This window comes from Ictidomys tridecemlineatus, chromosome 1 (assembly GCF_052094955.1).
Source record: "Ictidomys tridecemlineatus isolate mIctTri1 chromosome 1, mIctTri1.hap1, whole genome shotgun sequence".
In the NCBI taxonomy this organism is placed as follows: Eukaryota; Metazoa; Chordata; class Mammalia; order Rodentia; family Sciuridae; genus Ictidomys; species Ictidomys tridecemlineatus.
The window spans coordinates 36984273-36991739 of NC_135477.1; the positions used below are offsets into that span (position 1 = coordinate 36984273).

Consider the following 7467-nt stretch of genomic DNA (forward strand, 5'->3'; position numbering starts at 1 on the left):
ATTACAGGCATGCACCACCATGCCTAGTGACTTGTTTTGTTTGTAATTGGGTTACTTTATTGTGGAATTGTAGGAGCTCTTTATACATGATGAATGTTCACCTCTTATCAAATATACAACTTGCAAATATTTTCTCAGCTTATGTTTTCACTTTGATGATTGTGTTATTTGATGCAAAGAAGTTTTTAAATTTGATGCAGTTTACGTATATTCACTTTGTTAGCTGTGCTTTTGGTGTCAGATGCAAGTAATGATTGTCAAATCAAGCATCATGAAATTTTTCCCTATTTTCTTCTAAGTGTGTTATAATCCTGGAACTGAACCCATGGGCTTTTCTATGTGAGACAAGTATTATAACTACTGAGCTATATCGCCAGCCCTTAATTTTTATTTATTTATTTGTTGAGTTTTCACAGATTTCAGTAGTGTGCTTTGGATAAATATACATCTACCACAATAAAATGACATTAAAAAAGCTTCATGGACAGAAGAAATAAGCACTTTAGAGCTCCACTGTGCTGAACCTGAACTTGTGAGTGTTGTATATTTAGGATGATGAATGTCCCCAGAGGCCTATAGGGTGAAGACTTGGTCCCCAGCCTATGACACTCTTGGGACAAGGTGGGACATTAGGCAATGGGGACTAGAGGAAGGAAGGTAGGTCACTGGGGAGCACTGGCCCCCAGCCCTTTGCTCTTTGCCTCCAGGCTGCATTGCAGTGACAGTTCCCCCACTGCCTGCACTCACCATGATGTCCTGCCTCAACCCAGGCCCAAAGGCACTGGGGCAAGTTACCATGAACTGAAATCATGAGTCAGAGCAACATCTCCCTCCTTATGTAAGTTCATTATCTCAGGTGTTTGAGTAAGGTGAGAGCAACCGAGTTCAGAGTCCCACCTTACTGCATTACCATGAGAACCATAAATACTGATTAATTTAATCCTAAAATTTTCCATTAGAGAACATGATATCAAATCATGATAACAAAAACAGGAAGATGAAGGCCTCTGGAAGCTACTATACTAAAACTTTACCCACAGGTAGCTACAGACAGTGTTTATTAGACTTCCACCATTTCACATCAGGTGTTTGGAAGACAGATGGTCAAAGAGTTCAATCCATAAGTTCCAAAGTAGGAGAAAGGAGAGGTGACCATATCAAGTGACCACCTCCCATTCTCATAATGCCAGATAGGTTTTTTTTTTCCTTGTTGGATCAAACCCAGGGCCTCACGCATGCCTGGCAAGTGCTCTAACACTGAGCCTCATTTCCACCTCCCCACACCACTTTCAATTTGTCTGGAGACTAACTACAAGGGTATAAGGTTTCTTCAGGTTTTTGAACAAGATGGAAGGCTATAGTTAGGCAGAGTCTTCAAGCAGTCATGAATGTTGGGGTCCATTCTGGTCTTGACATTATTTGCTGCTGACCTCTGCATACACAGCAGTTTTCTCATTGCTTTCCTAGAGAAGAAAATTGTTAGCGGTTCCTTATCCCACCATTTTTGCTGACATCACTCTCACTTTTTATATTGTTTTTATACCTTGCATAGTTTGATGGAAGTTGATTTCATGCCTCCTCATTGCAGAGCACACACAGCAAAACAAAATGTGAGATGGAAGTAAAACAAAATTTGTTCTTTGAATGGTATCAGTTGTTTCCCTTTACAATTATTTTTGCAGTATGAAATTGAAATTATTCTACCTATGTATTTTACAACTGGTTGACACTTTGATACAGCCTCATGATATATGTAAATTTCCTCTTGTTTTTAATAGGCATGGAGTATTCCATTTCAAATATATGCAATATTTCTTGGCCAATCCCACTTAAAGGACATCTGGATCTGAATCCCATTTTTTTAAGCTAAGGAATTTATAATACAGTGGAATTAATAGGTACCAACTCCATCTTGTGTGTCACATGCCTAATAAACACCACAACTTGCCATCCATTTGATATCTGACTAGCATTTTAGGGACTAACAACCTGTCACTCTTAAGACAGGCTCCAATAAATCTGTGTGGGCACTTTAGGCCCCTGTGTGCATCTGTGCTGACCAGAAAAAGAAAGCCCTAAAACCAACAGGCATTCAAAGAAGGTGTTCCAGTTTACTCGGCCACCACAATTATTTTAGCCCTCTGAGCTTAGGTTATAGAAAGGGGAAGATCAAAGTCATCAGGAGCCAAACTGAGATACAATGCCCCACTCTAGCTGGACAGTGGCAGGTGTTCTGAAGATGAAACTTTGGATATTCTAGGTCCATTCAGAAATTTATAAGTTTAACTCTAGAAAAGACCGGAAATATTGTAAGCTTCTAATTCCTTCTTTGATCATAGCACCTTCCTTCTAATTCCTAAGAAAACAGCTCCCAGCTCTATTGTCACACTTCATTTCCTTTTTTATATTCCCAAACTTTTAAGCTCAGTGCTGCTTACACATGTGTAACCTGTACAGTACTGACTTGCTATCGACAAATGGACCTGACATAAGGCCCCAATGGAGATGTAAGAGCAGCTGCTAGGGCCAATCAGCAGTGGACTCAGGGCCTCCTTGACCCTTCTTCCACAACTATACAGCAGCAATGCTTGTCGGAGTCTCTTGCAGAACGTGAAGAAGCTTAGTGGGAGCCTGCCCTGCCAAACTTCTCATCAGAGTTGTCTGTTACCTTCCTGAGTCCTGCCAGAACGTTACAGGAAAGACCCAAAGAATATGCAAGACGAATTCAGGTACTCCCTCTTGTGCTCCAAGCATCAAAGTATCTGAAAACTGTAGTTTCTGGGGAACAGTCTTTTCACGGAGCACAGGATGGAAGGGGAGCTCGTGGTAGAACACAGGTTTAGTATGAATGAGGTGATGCAGTAAGAAGGAAGGAGGGAGAGAGCAGAAGATAACAATGGAACAGCTTGCTGCTCAGGCACAGAGGTGACACATGCCTGTGATTGCAGCTACTCCAGAGGCTCCTGGAAGAGGGGGATCACAAGTTCAAGTCCAGCCTGGCAGCTTAGACCCTTTCTCAAAATAAAAGATGTTAAGATTTGGATATAAAGGATTGGGATGTAGCTCAGTGGCAAAGCTTCACTGGGTTCAATCCCCAGTACCAGGTCGAGAGCAGGGAAGCTGCCTTCTGATAGGAGAAACCACAGAAGCATCTGGTGCATCATGTGACTCATCCTAGAAAACGACCTGACCCACTGGCAGGTGCTTGCCATGCTGGTGGGTTCTCTAGTCGAGGTACAACTGAGCCTAAAAATACCTTCTCAGGGACTGGAGGTGCCCTTCAGTGGGAGTGTGCATGCTCAGCAAGTGTGAGGCCCTGAGTTCAGTCCCCAGAACCCAAACAAAAACTTTGCCTAGTGTTTCCTTTGCAAGAAGAATAAGTCACGGAGTCAGTGTGCACATTTCACGGCTTTTTATTGAGATTTAGAGAAGATCAGCTGTGGAAGCCAAAAGGCACACTGTCCTGGTGTGCCCAGGCCCTCTATGGCGTGAGTGACAGCATCTGTGACAGTGTTGGTCACACTCTCAGTGACTTCCTTCGCCACTTTCTCTCCCGACTCTTGGGCATTCTTTAAGGCTTCAGCAAGGGCTATCAGGAAGAAAAACAGAGAAAAAGTCAGGGTGAACCCCTCGCTGTGCTCAGCATGTCACCTTGAGAGGCAGGGGGCTGGGGCAGTCTGACAGGACTAACCGTGGACACATCCCATGGGGCAGAGGCAGAATAAATTGAACCTTGTTCTCCTAGGACTGGGGTTGTAGCTCAGGGGTAGAATGCTTACAACATGCACACGGCCCTGGATTCAGTCCTCAGTACCACAAAACAAATTTGGTTTTATAGCCACAACAACTTGCCTTTCTTCAGTTATGAATGAGACTGAGTATCTGCTCACAGATTCACTGGCTACTTATTTTCATTTTTGTGTTTATATCTTTTGCTCTCTTTTATATTGGGTTGTTAGATCAGATTGTCACTTCTATTATAAATATTTTGCCTCCGTCTGTGGCTTTTGTGTGTATATGGTACTGTGGATTGCACCCAGGGCTTACTGCATGCTGGGCAAGTGCCCTACCACTGAACTACACCCTCAGCCCTGTTTGTTTTATTTTGAGACAGTCTCACGAAGTTTCCCAGGCTGGCCTTGGATTTACAATCCTTGTGCCTCAGCTTCCCAAGTGGCTGGGAATACAGATGAGCACCACAGCACGGGGCTTACCATTTTATATTTTAAATGTTTTGTCCCAGTGTGCTGCCACATGGTCTTTTGTGACCTTGTGTTCATATTCCTCAGAGAGGACTACCTGGATGGAACCTTAACACAAGGATTAGTCTGAACTGACAACTGGATCCACAGATAATTGCACACCAATGGAAAGGATGCAACACTGAGGATGGGGGTGGATGGGGGGTGGGTTCTGACCTGGTTGGGCAAAGAATCCTTTGGCCTCACTTATCAATACTTTCTTCTCCCCTTCCTGCATCTCTTCAACTTCTGTTCTTTTTCTTGCAGAAATAGGAATTGAACCCTGGGGTGATTCTACTGCTGAGCTACATCTTCAACCCTTTTTACTTTTATTTTGAGACAGGATCTCCCTAATTTGCCTATGTTAGCCTCAAATTGACAATCTTCTTGCTTCAGTCTCAGTGGCTGGGATGGTAGGCATAGTAGTCACCAATGCCCTTTCCATTCTTAAGGACCTTGGCTCTGCAAATCACAGGAGGTCACAGCCTTGAGCCAGGTAGTCACTCTGACTTTCAAGTCAGTTGACTATCATTCACTCGTGCTCCTGAGTGGCCAACATGTGGAAGAATCCTTGCCCCTCTCTGCACTTTGGGGATCAGCCTGTAGGGGAGGTTCTGCAAGGTCAGAAGGTCACATTCCAGGTCCTAGAGTAGACCCAGGAGGTTCTCTGGACCTAGCTGGAATTCCACAGAAAGCAGCTTTACTGGCCCTTACACATCACACATGGCACAGGCCAAGTGGCTGGGAGAGCTCTGAGCTAAGTCCAGTCTCCCTGGGGTGGGTCAAGTACGCTGGGGGCAACAGCACCTCAGAATCCTGAGGCCACAGCCCCACACATATCACTGCCACGTCCCTTGGGCAGAGGTGGATCAAGGCTTAAATAATTTGGAGGAGGCCTCTTTAACAAAAGGATTACAATAATTCTCCACTTGCAAGTTATCCAAGTAGATACCTGTGACCCGGGGACCTGGGAAGAACCATGAGGTGGGGACTGTGAAGCTTAAGCAGGTCCAGATGACCCTATGCTGCCCTTCTTACAGCTCCAGAGGCCACCCAGGGCAAAGGTGGTGGAGGTCGGGGAGCCAGGGAAGCTGATGGGAATGGGGCAGAGGGACACATGAGGATGCTCCCTGGACCCATCACACCCTTCTCTGATTCCTTGGAGGTTGTGTGACTCTCACCTCCACAGTGGTCCTCTCTGCCCCTCCCCTGAGAAGTGATACCCACCCGCTTCCAGACCCCACCCCACAAGCCCCAGCTAGTGTGCTTGTCAGAGATCCCCTCTCAGGACCCACCAGCCCTGACAGACCCTCCTCAGAGCTCAGCCCCTCAGCAGGGCTCTGTCCACAGGAGACTGCCTGGAGCCCTGCCCACTGCAGCCTCTTTGAACAGCTGCCTCTCCCTCCCTCTCAGACACTGCTGGCCCTCCACATCCCCTCCTGTCCAGGAGATCCTGTCAGTCTTTTATATACTACCTCAAGGTGACCACTCCAGTGAGGACACTCTATGGCCCTTTGCCTAGAGACAGGTTCCAAATGCCTAATACAGAGAAGGCAAGGGACCACACTTCCAGGACTGGACATGGACACCAGACTCTTCTGCTCTGGCCTGGGTCTAGTCCTGCTTGGGTTCCCAGCTCCAGCTATAACCAGCCCCTGTCCTCCCAGCCCATCCCACAAGCCCCAGCACACCCTCTACATTCCACCCCAGAGGCTGCATAACCTCACCAGCGACCCTCCTAATCAGGAATGGATTCTGGTCTGAGGGGCTGAGCTCAAACAATTCCTGCAAGAGAACAATTTCAAGTGTCTGGTGCAAGTTGAAGATGACTCAGGTGGGGCCCACCCTCCACCACCTCATCTTGGAAGAGGGCCCCAACAGAAAGGCCTTGAGCCCAGGCACCCATGCTAGCATATCCTGAGTCAGAAGGTCAAGTCCACTGCCCCTTAGACAGACGAAATCTGGTGTTGACAGGAGTAGACTAATTCTTCAAGGGGAATTTCTACAATAACTCAGTCAGGCAAAGAAACAGCAGGCTAAATCATCACGTGAAAGAGAGCCAACTTTTCTAACAGCAATTTGCAACTTAGCTATAACCGGTTCCCTTTTTAATGTTTATTTTATGTTTTCAAATATGTGAGGCTCTCCCAAATGTCTGAAGCATGACTTTCACTTGTTTGTTTATTTTTTGGATAAAGGGATTGAACCCATAAGTGCTTAACCAGTGAACCACATCCCTAGCCCCTTCTGTTTTATTTTGAGACAGGGGCTAACTAAAGTGCTAAGGGTCCTACTAAATGGCCGAGTCTGGATTTGAACTTGCAATTCTGCCTTCTCCACAAAGTCCCTTGGATTATAGGCATACAGCGCAGTACCTGGCTAAGCACAACATTTTGTGGTGTGGTTTGGGCTATAGCTCTCACAAACATCAAAATTTTGTGATGGTCCATTTTGCCTAGGCCTCCTCCTACTTCTGCTTCATGAATTTGAGCTCATAGTATTTGCTGTGCCCACAGATCCTGCACACACTGACCCCTCCCTGCCACAGGGGATCCTCTCACATCCAGATGCTGGACACTTGGCTCTTTAGTCACCAAGGGAAGATGTGCCTAGCATAACGACTACATACATCCATGAGACAAGCAGGTCCTGGTGCCAATCAGAGGACCCAATCAGAGGGCTAGAATTTGTCGTTCACACTGAGCAGTCTGGACACCCTTCTTAAAACCCATTTGCTGTACCTCAAATTTTGAACACTGAGTTTAAAAACCATCAATGAGTCTTAATTTACACTAATTATTTCTCTTATTTTTCTAGTGGTCGTATTCTCTCTCTCATATATATATATATTAGATATATATTAGTTCTAGTTGGACACAATACCTTCATTTTATTTATTTATTTTTATGTGTTCCTTAGGATTGAACCCAGCACCTCGCACGTGCTAGATGAGAGCTCTACTGCTGAGCCCCAGCCCCAACCTGGACATTCACTTTTGCTCTCTGCCCTTCCACAATTACAAGTTGGAATTCTGCTGTAAGAGCTGCTCCTTCTTCATATTTATTCAACCCACTCCCTGTTTATATTAGTTTGGATTCATAAATATTTATTTTATTTTGTGGATTATAATCCAGTACTGCTATGGTTTGGATGAGTGTCCCCCATTGTCATGTGGCCTTTGTCCCCAGGGTGGCACTATGGGGAGGGAGTGGAGCTTGTAAGACAT

At 45.5% G+C, this 7467-nt stretch overlaps 1 long non-coding RNA gene across 1 annotated transcript; it reads right to left on the reverse strand.

Annotated features, from left to right (window-relative positions):
* Nucleotides 1-3397: 3397 nt before the first annotated feature.
* On the reverse strand, nt 3398-6034 carry LOC144366242 (uncharacterized). Its single transcript, XR_013425228.1, has 2 exons — nt 5969-6034; nt 3398-3589 (listed from the first exon to the last, which is right to left on the reverse strand). It is a non-coding gene; the product is annotated as an uncharacterized LOC144366242 (long non-coding RNA).
* Nucleotides 6035-7467: the final 1433 nt, after the last annotated feature.